We start from the raw sequence: 13,775 nt of genomic DNA, 5'->3' as shown, positions 1-13,775 counted from the left end.
AGCCCCAGCGCCCAGCCCTCGCTCTGCCTGGGGTTTGACTCATGGGCATCTCCCCAGTGAGGTTTGGGAGCTCGGGGGCTGCTTCGGATGCGTTCACTGGGCACACGCTGCCTCCGACTGCCTCCCTAACCCTAACTCTCCTTTTTGGGGCTCCATAAGCATCCCTGTCGCTGCAGCACCGTGGCACTTGGTTTCCAACCCCTCTGAAACCCTAGAGCCATGGTATAAATAGCATTGGCAAACAGGTGGGACCGATGAAGCGGCTGAGTGACCAGAGCAGCCAGTAAACGCATGAAGACAATTTGGGACCTGTAGAAAAGGGTGGAAAGACTCACACTATCTTAGCACTTGCATAAACAAATGCCTGCCAGGTGGCCCAGCGGCTTGCCACCTTGTTTTATCTACAGAGACAAACCAGACTTCTCTCACTCTACTACCCGGCTGCAGCCTTGCCAGACACAGGCAGCATGCGGAGGGCTGTGCCGGCTCTGGGAGGGTATGTGATAATCCCCCAGGACACAGAGCTGGCCATCTGTCAACACACACATTTATTAATAAAACTGTTATGAGGGAAATGGCCAGCAAGGAAGCATCTCCAAAATATCCCCACCCCAAATACAATAACTTTTAATCTGGAGGTAGATGGAAAACCCAAAGTGACTTTCTCCATGCCACAGTGGTGTCCTTTGCCACCTCAGGGAAGCAGACTCGCTGCAGGGGAAGCACAGCTGGTGAAATGCCCTGCAAATATGGGCACAGTTAAAATGTCCTTCACTCAGGCAGCAATCAAAATAGGTACAGGTCTATTTTCAGAGCAACAAACACTGGGGTTTTTGCATTTTTGCAGCAGCATGGGGGCTCAGTGGGGCCTGAAAGCCTCGTTTAGCCAAGAACTGTTTAGCAAGCAGACGCTGATGGACCTTGACAGAGACAGGGGATGCTCTGCACCCCACAGGTCTGCCCCATCCCCTGAACTCAGTGCTATGGCAGAGGTTTTCCCACCGCAGTTCCGAAACCTGCCTGTGGCATGGTAACCTGTGCATCCTGGCTTGTCCTCCTCAATGGAGCAGCACTGTTCTTCTAGCACCCTGCTGCTGGCCTCCTACCTCCAAGGTAAGTGCCCTGTGCGCTAGTGACTGGCCAGACTGGCAGAGTACCTCCTGGGGCAGGGGGTCTGCCCCGCCACAGGTACTACGACTTGTTCTGCTGTTGGCAACTTAATGCTCCTTGCACAGGGCCATGTGCGGTGTGAGAACCCAGAAAATGCAGCTGGGGAAAGTGTGGGGCAAGGCAAGATGAAGGCACAGGACCCTTAGTTTGTTTGCAGTAGAGGGACTTGTGTTGCTTTGTGAGAGCTCCTAGCCCAAACTTGGGCACCTGGGTGCCCCTGGACTGCAAGGTGGCAGAGCAGGGGCTTGAAGAGAAGCCACTGGTACTGAAAAAGGCTTGGACAGATAGATTTTTGGGGGAACAGATAACTGTTTGAATGAGGGTCTTGTGCAGTTTATGTGCTACTACTTCTCTAGGGAAGGCAACTGATGAGAAAAGGGGTTTTTGAAAGGTTTAAGGACCTCTGGTTTTGTGTTCTTCCTTTTGTTAAGCTTGCTTTAGTGATAGCAATGAGATGGCCTGATGGATCTGATGGAGCATTGATTCCATCTCCTGGTTGCCAAAAGAAAGTCTGAATTTGAGTAAGATTTTATTGCCACTATGAAGCTTTGTAAGCCTCCTTCTAAGCAGTAAAGCAGAACAGAAAGGAATAGCAAAGAACAAACATATGAACTGTGCTTTTTCCAGAGTTTAAAGGTGAAGTTGTACAAATATCAGAAACTAATTAAGCTGACTGTGTGATATTTAGTTATCTTAGATCCTAGGAGAAAAATTGATTTCTGTTGCACTGAATTAAATTACATTTTCATACTGACTGACAGAAGCAGACTTTGCTGCTACTTGCCTTGCAAAAGTAACCATTATCTGACTTTAGTTCTTTAAACTAGGCTACTGAACTTTTACAGTGATGCTATTTTAGCACTGTATTGATGAACACTTTGTCCGGGGGTAACATTGGTTTGAAAGATCTTATATGCATATTACACCACTTTTTCAACTAATTGCAGTTTTCAAAAGGGCATTATTTTTCCTAAGCAAAACAATATTTTTAACTTGTACAAATATGCTGTGCTGTTACCAGCTTCCAGGTGCAGAAGCTTTTTGTGTGAGGGGGTGAATGCAAATAACAAAAGCTTGTTTCCTTCCTTAACTGCCATCAGCTTTTAAAACAAAGTTGGTGCCTGGAAACCAAGCACAAACACATGTTTGAGTTGCATGGCTCCTTGCATCTCCCCAGCTGACACCAAACAGCCAGCTTCAGGAAGATGAGCCTCAGATCATGACTTCTCATCTGATAAACCCCAAATTCAAGGATGTGACATCTACTACTGGTTGGCAATGGTGCCACAGTGCAAGTATTTACTGTGGATCATTATTCATTGCTGTGCTTCAGAGGGAGGAAAAGGAGTGGTAGGTGTCCAGCTGATGGCCAGTCCTCTTCATTGCCAAGCTGCAGTCAGCTCCTGGATGGGATCTTCCTGCATAGCAGCATGGCGCATGCCAATCCCCTTGCTGTGAGTTGCTCGTGCAGCTACAGAATTTGGGATGCTGCTAAAGAATAGGATCCTTGTTTCTGACCTCTCATTGTAAGGACAGCTGGGGTTTGCAGCTTCTGAAAGCCAACTCCACCAATGGTCCATATCCCTCCTCCAGCACAAAGGGAGAGGATGCTTGTACCTGCAAATGAAGTTGCCAGTGCCAGGGAAAAACAAGGAGGATGTAGTACACTGCTCTTAAGTGAACCAGGAAGATGGTCCTAACTAAGTGGAAAAGCACTAAAACATTTTTGGATGATACTAAAACTGCTTTCCTACTGTGAGAGAATTTATCACCTTTTTTTTGCTTGAGGGGAAAAAATATAGGAAGGTTAATCTGAAAATGTTATCTTGATACCTTGATGTACTTTGTAATGGATGATCTCCTCTTGATCTTGCAAGACAATTTTGAGAATCCCCTTGATTCCCATGGAAAGCAGGCGTACCTGGAACTGCCCAAGGTCTCTGGTCTGAATAATTTTCTGCATGCCTGACTCCTTCCACTCATTCATGCTTCTCATGGATTCCTGGTGATCTCTGTAATGGAAATTGCATGTGGCATGTCTTTCACACTCACGGGCTTATCAAGGTAAAGCTGACAAGTTCTCTCTTCTCAGCCTCTGACTCTGCATGACAACCTGTAGTAAGCCTTGGCCGCTTCCAGACAGATGATGATTTAAGTTTCCCACGAGACCAGAGATGCTTTGTTACACTGATAAAGTGCCTGTCACAGAGTGCTGGGGTTAAGTGCTGCTCAAAATACACCAAAAGAAATGGGGAACTGGCACAAGAAATTATCATGTAAGGGAGAAAGGAAACTTCAGGCTAGACCCAAGCACTGTGGAGACCTTGGTCCCCTTATGGGGAGAACGGCACAAATTCAATTCAGCAGGCAAGCTTTTGATGGTAGACAAAGGTGAATGCACCCCGTTTTCTTAGGTCACAGCCACGTGCTGTGTCTACCTGGTTTCCGAAGTTTTAGATAGTTTTTCTAAGCACTGTGAACAATTTGGAAAATTGTTCTGTGCCCAGAAATCTGTGCCCAGAGTCTTTGAGACAGCACTTCTTCAAGAGCTACATTATGCAAAGTTGGCTAAAAACCTTTCTACTTATTTGGGTTATTGTTTCTAAGCACTGCAGAAAGAGGTTAAAAGGCTATATCAATTTTCAGGCTGTTCTCTTCCATAAAAACCTGTCCTTCCTATCCCATCTTTATCCAAAATAATGTTCATTAAGGCAGAGTTCCCCTTCCTTTATGAAGACTGAAGTAAATGCTCTCAAATATCATTTGAAAAAAATCTCCTGGAGTCACTGAGTATTATGACAAAGACTTCTTACTTGTTTGCTTCATTCTTTAATTTTGGGTCGTTTACATCAAATCAGTGTAAAGATATTTCCCGTGTTACCAAAAATGACTCCAGTTCCCCTTCACACAGGAACTATAGAGACAAAAAGTCCTAATCTGTAAGACGCGTTAACAAATGCAAGATGTTTGCAGATGGTGTTGATAAAAACCACAAGTACTGGCATAAGCAGAAAGGGTAGAAATAAATGAGGTAGAAAGGACATACTGACAATACCAAAACAGCCTTCAAAGATCAAGAGGTTGCGGCTGAGACAGACGAATAATGGTGGAAGTACAAGCTGCTGATGCAAAACCAGAAGAGAAATGATGGCTACAGAGATGACAATGGCCCTCCCCTAAGTTCACCAGCTTACACGGCCTCTGTTAGAGTAGATTCAACTTGCAATCTGTTGCTTTTATTCTCATGCCAACATTAGATACAGAGCAGGGTGGCCACTGACTTTTCAGACGGGGCCATAAGAAGGATGGTCACAGAGCAAAGCGAGCAGTCTTTCTCCTGCCCTAAACTTTCCTCCAACCCACCAGGGCCCTTGCTCTTACTCTGCTCAGCCAGTTTCAGAAGTAGTACTCAAGGACTAAATTTCCACTTAATATAATTGAGAAAGGCTGTAGGGCTTTGCTGCTATCATTGTTTAGCAGTTATTTTTCCTGAAGCTGCAATTATCACTGCCAATGCAATTCCGTGGGTAATGGAGGCAGTCAGGACAGTATATGCTTCAAAACCTCTCAGGTGCTACCTACCCATGACACTTACTTGCGAGGCTCCCGCTGAAACATTTTAACTTCAGATCCTGCTTGTTTACATTTGCCATTAAGATTCTGCATATAAAAAGCTAATAAATGTTTTAATACATACTTCATGAAGTCATAAAATCCAACAGACCAGCAAGTTGTTTCTACCTGTGGCCTGTAACCACCTGCAGCATTCGCTGATGTATTTATAACCATCTAGAGATAAGTAGCATATGTGATAACACTTCATACTCATTTATTAACCTCACATAGCCCACTGGAGAATGTTCCTTTGATATAAAGTTGGATCATAGTTTTATTACTCAGAGGACATATATTAATTTCCACTTACAGTCTAGCAACACATGTGATGAACAAACCTGCTACAAACCTTCTGATAGAGAAAAAGAAGAAAATACCAGGCAAGGACAATTTGCCACCCTTGGAAATAAAGGCTCAGTAAAGCAAAGGCAAATTTCTTGTCAAACTTACTGAAAGAATGAAAAAGTAATGAATTATCCGGGCAATATCTGGGATTAAAATTGCAAAATACAGGGCTTTCTTGGTGTGATTATTTTGTATGCCCTGCTTATTCCTACTCAATACTACAGTGTTAAATTCCTTTAATCAATTAAACAGGTACATTCATGATGCAAAACAAATTAAGTGGAACAACTTTGGACAGGCTTTGCTTGTTGATTTGTCTTGCCTTCAGCCTGCACTGTGCTAATGCAAGAGTGCCATCAAGTGGTACAGCACGAAAGAACTTGGCAAAGAACTGATCCTCTAGCTTAAGCCTATTAAATGCAGGAGACCTAGTGTCCCCTGAAATGCCACCTTTTTATCTGTAAATAACAAGTGACAAAGATTGATATGCCACCATAACACTATATATATATACATACATATATATATGTATGTATCTATATAAAAACTTATGAGTTACCACTGCGTTTTCAATTCTGGTGGAGCTAAGCGGCAGATATTCCACTATGCAGAATTTTTTCCCTGGATGTTGCCTGATGCCAAACACATCTCAACACTGCCTGCTTCCTTTGATGAAAAAAGGTAATGCAGTTGTGTTAGAGTGCAACTCTAAGATAAACAGTGTGTGGTTAGCAGGTAATCACAGCTGTGTTGAAGCAGACATTTGAAGTAACAGAATAGGAAAATGTCAGGGAAAAAGAACAATATGAGCAGTAACTGAAAGATTGTTTGCAGAGCATCAGTAATTTGTGGTTAGTAACACAGAGATGTTTGAATCAGGACCACAATCGTTTAATTCCTAAAAGCTAACAAAACAAACCTCCTTTCCAACGCAGCTTGTTCAGTTCTGTCAACAGCACTAGGAAATATCCAGCTTTCCTCTTTTTCACTAATTTTAAAGACTTACATTCAATACAGTTATCCATGGTCAGCTGAGCTGGGATATGTGTCTGTATTTGTGTTCTCACACACAGCAAACCTCCCCTGGCAAAAAAGTCACAGGAGCATAGAGAGGGCCCTCATTTACTCCTTGGGGAGTATCTGTAATACTGGCATGCTGGAATATCCAGGGGTTGTGTTCTCTTTATTATCAGTATTTACATGGAGCTGGAGATAGAGGAGATAGGAAAGCAGAGGGAGAGAGGAAATGGCAATACACTATATGTCAAATAGAGGAACGTTGCTTCCAATAGTTAAATGGCTGGAGGAAAAATTAGACTTTGCAAAGACTTTAAGTTACTGTATTTGCATGCTATGTAATTTGTAGTCCAGGAAAAGTGGAAAAAAGAAACAAAGGGAGTTTCATTATTAGTATCATAAAACAAACAGTAAAATATATTGCATACTGGCAAACTTTCTAAACTACCAAGGAAGTGTGAGTGACAGGGAAAAGTTCATCAGAAGACAATGGCAAAGAATGAAAGGTAATTTAGTAGATGTGTACCCAATTACCTGGGAAAGCAAGGAAAGGAGGGAGGAACAGAGTGTTCACTAAAAATAAATACGCATCTGAAAGCATTCATTACTAACATGGCAGTTACTCTCTCCTCACTTCAAATGCTGTTGGAAAAGTAAACCTGCTGGTGGGTGAAGGTATGGCTAAGACATGGGAGGCTTGGAAAGTAACATGTGAAAGTAGAGGCTGTGCTTTCAAGTGGCCACAGAAAGTGAACATCAGAACTTCCCAGCCTCTTCCAAGATGCTGCCTCCCCCCTGCCGCGGTGAGCAGTCCTTTAGTCCTTCTGTCTTGTCGTGCTCAAGGGCCTGCAAAGCTGGTTCTCTTCAGCTCTTCTACACCCTGACTTTTTTTTCCTCTTTAAAAAGCAAACCTTAAATGAGCTTTCCTGTTCCCCCCAGTGTGGACAATGTGATGCACAGTCCTATACACCTAGATTGGCCCAGGCTCTCGCTTTCTGTAGAAGACGGTCTGAAGTTTGCTGCTAACAGCTCTCCATCAAAGAAGGGTCATCAAAGCTGAAGGCAGTGTTAGAGGCAGCATCACATATGTGCTCATGGTCTAGCTAATTTGCTATAAGCCCTATGCTGAGCCTGCAAAAATTAAGGAAAAGACTCCAATTCATAGAAAGCTACTTCCCAATAATGTATTATTAAACAGAGAAGCTTTCAAGCATCTCTGTTTATGTATGTAAACCTTTCTCGGGGAAAGTGGGCCCAGAGTTCAGTGAGACGAATGGTCTCTACATAATAGGCTGAGCTACCGTGCAAAGGTTCAGAGGATCAGAGCTAATGGTGTTAGAAGTCTCCATGGCAGAGAAGTATATCCCACAGCAGGAGGATGAAAACTGCCCACCTCTCTTCACGGTCTTAAAAATGATGAAGTTGACTTAGATGAGGTTTTAATTGAATTTACCTTTTCTTTTCATCTGCTCTTCAGTCTTCTTATTGCAACTTGTAAGGCTTCTCCAATTTCCAAACTGAGCAGGTTTAGAGCTCAGAAACAGAGAGTAAGTCCTGCATTTGGGGGGGGGGGGAGGGGGGCTTGAAAAACAGGGACCAAGTCCTGTGTTTTGGGAGTTTGAAACCAGAGTCATTCGGGCAGTTTCAGGTCTTGAAAACAGAGACTAAGTCTTGTGTTTTACTGCTTGAAAAACAGAGCCTTAGTCCTGCATTGCTGGGACTTGGAACCAGGCTCACTTGGGCAGTTTTAGGGTTTGAAAATGGAGACTAAAAGTCCTGCATTGTTGGGCTCAGAAACAGATATGGTTGTGAGTTTTTTAGGGGCTTGGAACTAGGCTCATTTAGCTAAGTTTAGGGCCCAGAGATTGAGACCAAATCCTCCGTTTTGGGGACACAGAAACGGAGGACTGTTGCAACTAAATGTTGCACTTTTGGGACTTGAAACCTGGCTCATTTGGCCAACTTTGGGGCTTGGAAAACAGAGACCAAGTCCTGTGCTTTGCGGCTCGGAACCGGGCCCACGCTGCTGCTCCAGGGCTTGGCAGCAGAGCCCCAGCCCCGCCTGTTTGGGCTGAGCCCCGCGGCCGTTCCCGGGGAGGGCAGGGCCCCCCTCCGGGGAGGGCCCGGGGGCAAAAGGCGCTTTGAGAGCCGAGACGCCCCTTCCCCTCCCCGGGCCGTTCCCCGGCCGGTGCTCACCGCCTCGGTGCCCCGCTTCGGGCACCGCCGGACCCGAGCTGTGGTGCGGGACACGGGCAGACCGTGCCCGGGCAGACGGTGCCGGGGCAGCCCAGCACGCCGGCGGTCCCCAGCCTTTATTCGGTGTCTGCGGAGCGGCCGGCGCCGGCTGCGTGACACCGGCCCCGGCCGAGCCACAGCGGCCCCCGCTGCCCTCCGGCCCCGGCGCGGCGGATTCCCCGTGCAGTCCCACGCGGGACTTCGGCCGCGGGTCCCCGCTCCCGCTACCCCGGCTCGGCCCGCAGCAGCTTCCGGCTCGGCCCCGCCCCGGAGCGCGGCTCCTCCTGCCTGCGACGCCAGGACGGAGGCAGCGCGGCTGGGCCCGGAGCTCCAGGCGCTCGGGGGAGGCCGGCCCCGGCGCTGCTCCGGGCCGAGGAGAGACGGACACCGGGGCCGGGACTCCCCCGCCGGCTCCAGGCCTGGGCCCCAGTCCAGGCCTGGGCCCAGTCTCCGCGCGACCCGGCCGCGGGCTCTGCGCAGCCCCAGGAGAAGCCCCCGGGGTGCGGCCTCGCCTCCCGGGCGATGGCTCCCGCCCGCCCCCCAGGGCCGCCCCCGCCGCGGGCGGTGCCAGCGCCGCCGTGGCGGCCGGACAGGAGGCGCAGGCGCGGGCGCGGGGCGGGGCGGCGGGCGGGGCGGGGCCCCAGGGCGCCTGCGCGGGGCGGGGCCGAGCAGGTTTGAGCCCCGGCGGCCGCCGTCCCCCCGCGCCCCGCCCCGCCCGCCCCGGGTGGCGTCGCGCCGGGCTGGGCTCCCCCGGCGGGGACCGGGTGAGGCGCGGGGGGCTCGGCCCGGGGACCGGCCGCGCTGGGGGCGGGGGCGCGGGGAAGGGGCTGCGGCCCCGGCCCCGGGGGGGTCTCGGGGCGGAGGCGGGTGGGCAAGTGGCGACGCCCGGGCGGCCGCGCTGCCGGGGGCTCCGCGGAGGAGCAGGCGGGGCTCGGGGCGCCGGGGAATAAAGCCCGGACGGCCGGAGCCCGGCGCCCCCCGTCCTCGCCCGCTGCCACTCGTGGCCGGGCCCGCCCCGCGGGTCCCCCCGTCAGCTCTCAAGCACCGCCCGGGGCTCCTGGGCCCGTCCCCGGCGGCAGGGTCTGTCCCCTGGGGCTCAGCCGCGTGTTCGTGGGGCTCGAGACCCGGCTCCTGGGCCGGTTTTGGGGCTCAGCAGCACAGACCGAGTCGGGCGTTTCCCGGGCTTGGAAACGGAGCCCAGGTCCTGCACTTTTGGGGCTGGGAAACGGGCTCCTGGGGCTGGGCCGGGGCGTTGGAGCAGAGCCCAGGTCCTGCGTGTTTGGGCTCAGAAGCAGAGACCAAGTCGGCTGTTCACGGGTTCAAATCCAGGGTGCGTGGACCCCCGCCAGAGGTGGGGGTCTGGTTGCGTTGGTGCCCAACACATGGGAGGCCGGCATGCACCAGGCCGAATCAAACGTCCGAGATGATTGCCTTTTTCCCCAGAGACTCTTCTCACACCGTCTTCATTTGTCCAAGTCTCTGTTTGAGGTGTGTACAACAGCCAGAATAGTCATTAACACATTAGTCCATATTTAGACAATGTACAACTATGACAGTTCATATTCAAGTTATGATAGTGATTGATGTACAACCCTGTCAAAAGCTGAGATCATTTGAACAAGCACAAGCTGTAATTAACCGGAGCTGGAGCCACAGAGGAACTGGAACTGCAAATAAGCTGGAGCCGAAATGAAGCCAGAGAAGATGAAACCCAACTGGACCCTGAAACGTGCTGGAAGCAAGAACAAGCTGGAGCTGTACCTGAAACAAACCAGGGGCAGAAACAAATGAGCTGGAGCTGCAACAAACAGGAGCTGAAATGAGCTGGAGCCACAGATGAACTGGAGCTGCAACTAGCTGGAGCTGCAAACAAACGAGCTGACTGAGCTGGACCTGAAATGAACGAGGCCAGAAACAACCCAAAGCTGCAAATGAGCTGGAGGCATCCACAAGCTGGACCTGAAACAAAGGGGAGCTGAAACTAGCCAGAGCCATCCACGAGCTGGAGCCACAGACCAACGGGAGCAATCCACGAGCTGGGGCAGAAACAAAACAAAACAGGGCAGAAGCAACCAACCTGAAGCAGCAGCTGAGCTGGAGGCGCAAAGTCCCTGCAGTGTCTCTGGGTGGGCAGAGCCAGGCAGGTGCAGGCAGGGCTGTCCCCAGCCATGTGCAGGGCAGGCAGCAGCATCGTCCCCAGCGCAGGCAGCCCGGCTTCTTCCTGGGGGATCCACACCCCACGTGGGTCTCTCTGGCACAGGTCGCTCCTGGCATGGCTGGGGCTCCTCTGTCAGTCTGTCTGTCCCTGCTCAGGGAGAGATGTGGGACGGTCAGAGCTCCCAGTGGCACGGCACAGCCCAAAGAGCCCCCGGAGCTGCTGCCCCTGCAAACCCTGCTGCCTCCCAGGCACAGGCAGCTCTTCCCGGCCCCTTGCCAGCACTTTCGGCAGCAGCTCCCCAGTGCCGTGCACCCGCAATGGGAGGGGAAGGAGAAGCACCGGGACACCAGAAACCTCCCGTTTCTCCCCAGGAGAGTGCCAGGATCTGGCTTAAAACCCACCCACCCCGTGCAGCAGCAGCGGCACAGACTGATGACCAGCAGCCCCAGGCTGGGGCTGGCACCGCACCAGTGCCACTGGGATCTGAGCCGGACCCCGCCAGCGCCTGCCAGCCCCGAGGGACATGCACCAGCACCCGCATGACCCACTGGTGCTGCCCCACCAGCACTGGGACCCCTCCTTCCCCCCAAGGGCCCCGCAGGGAGCCCTGCCGGGGGACAGCACCCACCCTCCCTGTCCCTCGGCCGCCCCGCCGGCACGACAAGGGGCAAAGCCAAAAGGCCCCGAGCACGAAACCGCTCCCCGAGCTCCGGCCAGGCCGGGCTCCCCACGCCTGCTCAGCCCCAGCAACCCCGGGGCACGGCAGCCTCCGGCTCCCACGTCCAGGGACGTGACCCGTGACCCCTGCCCGCCCCTCTGTCCCCAGGGACCCCGCAGGGACTCGGCCCCTCCTGCGGCACCGGAGATCCCCCGGGCCCCGCCGGCACGGCCGGGCACCCCGGTCCCACCACACGGCTCTGCTCGGTCGCCGCCTCGGGGCACGCTCCTCACCGGACACATCCTCCCCACCAGCATCTCCCCACCAGTGCTCATCGCCTCGGGGCCGTGGTCCTCGCCCAGGCGCTGGGATGAGCCTTCCCCACGCTTCGGCACAGCCACACGGCCTCGCCTGTGCCGCCAACACCTCCCGAGGGACCGGCAGCACCGGGACAGCCGTCGCTCCCCGTGCCCGGCCAGGCCGGCTTCACCGTGTCACCGACGGGGCTGCAGGAGCCGCTGCACATCCCTGGAGCAGCCTCCGCTCCCACCGCAGCACGTTTTGAGCTGAAAAAGAAGGTTCTCAGTAAAAGCAGGGCGTTCACAGGGCCCAGAGCCACCCCCAGGCCCCGCTGTGGCAGCGCCCGACGCTGCTGGCTCCGGCCCTTGGGCATCGCCTGCGAGGGTGACTCCGGGCAGGGCCGAAGGGCTGAACCCCGGCGGAAACCGGTTCCCCCCAGCAGCAGCTCCCACGCTCACCGGTTCGAGCTCTCCCCGGCTCTACAGAGCCAGCGCCAGGCCAGAGGGGTTTGTCCTGCCGGCAGTTGCTCTGGAAAAGAGCTGGGGAGAAGAAACCAGCCGGCACCTGCGCCGGGAGGAGGGAGCCCGGTGGCAGGAGGGGTCACCGGCCACCCCGGGAGACCCCCAGCCCTGCCGGGTCCTCTTCTCCCCCCAGGGAAACATCCCCCTGGCACAAATATTTATTTTCTGTGCATCTGGTAATGTTTCATGTATGTTTTGCATAGACATAGGAGAGGAAAAAGACAGGAGGCAATGTTTTACTGAGAGCCCAAAAATATCCAAGGGGGTTATTAAACTGTTGATAAAAGCCACTGTTAGGTGAGGAGATTAGCTGGACAATTTACTGTGATGTGGTACTTTGGGGACTCCCATGTGCTGGTAGGAATCCTTGTTGGTGTTTGGGAGGTGGGGGGGATCCTTGTGCGTATCTGTGTCAGACTGACGTGGTTGTGGGGCTCTTCGCTTTTTCTTTTGATCCTTCACCTGCAGGTTGGATCAGAATTATAAAGATTGGTGGTTAAGCGCTAATGCTTGACCTGCTGGTCACTGCCGTAAATGCTCCATCACTGAAATGCTGCAGCTTTAAACAACAGGTTGCCTCCCTCCCAGAGGCACTGATTTACCAGGGGACAGATCACCGGGCAACAGAGTCCCGCTGGAAAAGTGTATTTCGGAAAAAAACCCCAACCCTTATGAAACTGGGGCTAGGACAAATATCTTGTTCTTTATGCCTAGGATTTTTATGAATAACTTTTAATGAGGTAAAGATTTTCCAATGGATCAAGAACTACTTTTTATAACACCTTTTCCAGTTAGTAAATAACAAACAGTAAGAAAATAAGTATTCTGTTATGAACGACTTGGCAATGCGTGGCATTTTTCAGAGTGAAAAAATTTCATTGGTACATATGCATCAGCCTACATAGGAAAAGCAAGGTTATGTGTCTCATTTCAAAACAGCCATAGAAATGCAAATTCGAGAGTATGTTTGATTCTGTCATATCTGATTCACTTTGAAGACAAAAAGAAATCCTCCCAGCCATAGTCGGTACGTTGTCTCTCGTCACATTCATTTATAGGCAGCGGTGACGGCAGATACGATTAGATTCACAAAGATGGTGTCAATTAGTTTCATATTTATATGAACATACGGTCAAATTAGGTGAGGTCCTCAAGCTCCTGGAAAGCTATCTATGCTATTTCCATCACAGCATCTGAACTCCCCTTAAAAGGTCATACAGAACAGCTCACAGTGCTGTAGCCACAGTTGTGATTACTTTTTCACAAAGCACTAAGCTGTGACAAATGAACCCCTGCTGTATTTCATCAGGTAGCAAAGAATACCCGTTTCTTCAGTCTGTTGTGGCAGACTTCTTTTTACTTCATATCACACCCTCCGGTACCATTTCTTCATTTATTTCAGTTAAATCCCACTGGCTGATACTTGGAGGGTTTATAGCTTTACCTAATAGCAGATCTTGAAATCCAAGCTTGTTTTTTGAGCAAGAACTGTATCTTTGAATGAGGCTCCCATGCGCAAGATAATGATTTTTCCGTTAGCGCACTAAAACTCTTGAACATCATTTCTAGGCATTCCCCCTGGAAGAGCTGACGCAGCCAGCTGCGCAGGATGTAACTGCTGTTGGATGCCAGCGTTCTCCGCTCTGCAGAGCTCCCGACGCCCTGCCAACAGCTGCCCAGGCAGGCAGAGTTCAGGCTGTGCATGCCCAGCAGCTTCAGCAGCTGAGCGGGTGTTTTCTAATGGGATAGGCGGGGA

This window comes from Ciconia boyciana, chromosome 5, assembly GCF_034638445.1.
Source record: "Ciconia boyciana chromosome 5, ASM3463844v1, whole genome shotgun sequence".
Lineage (NCBI taxonomy): Eukaryota > Metazoa > Chordata > Aves > Ciconiiformes > Ciconiidae > Ciconia > Ciconia boyciana.
The sequence above is the reverse complement of the archived record's forward strand: the minus strand, read 5'-3'. Positions refer to the sequence as shown.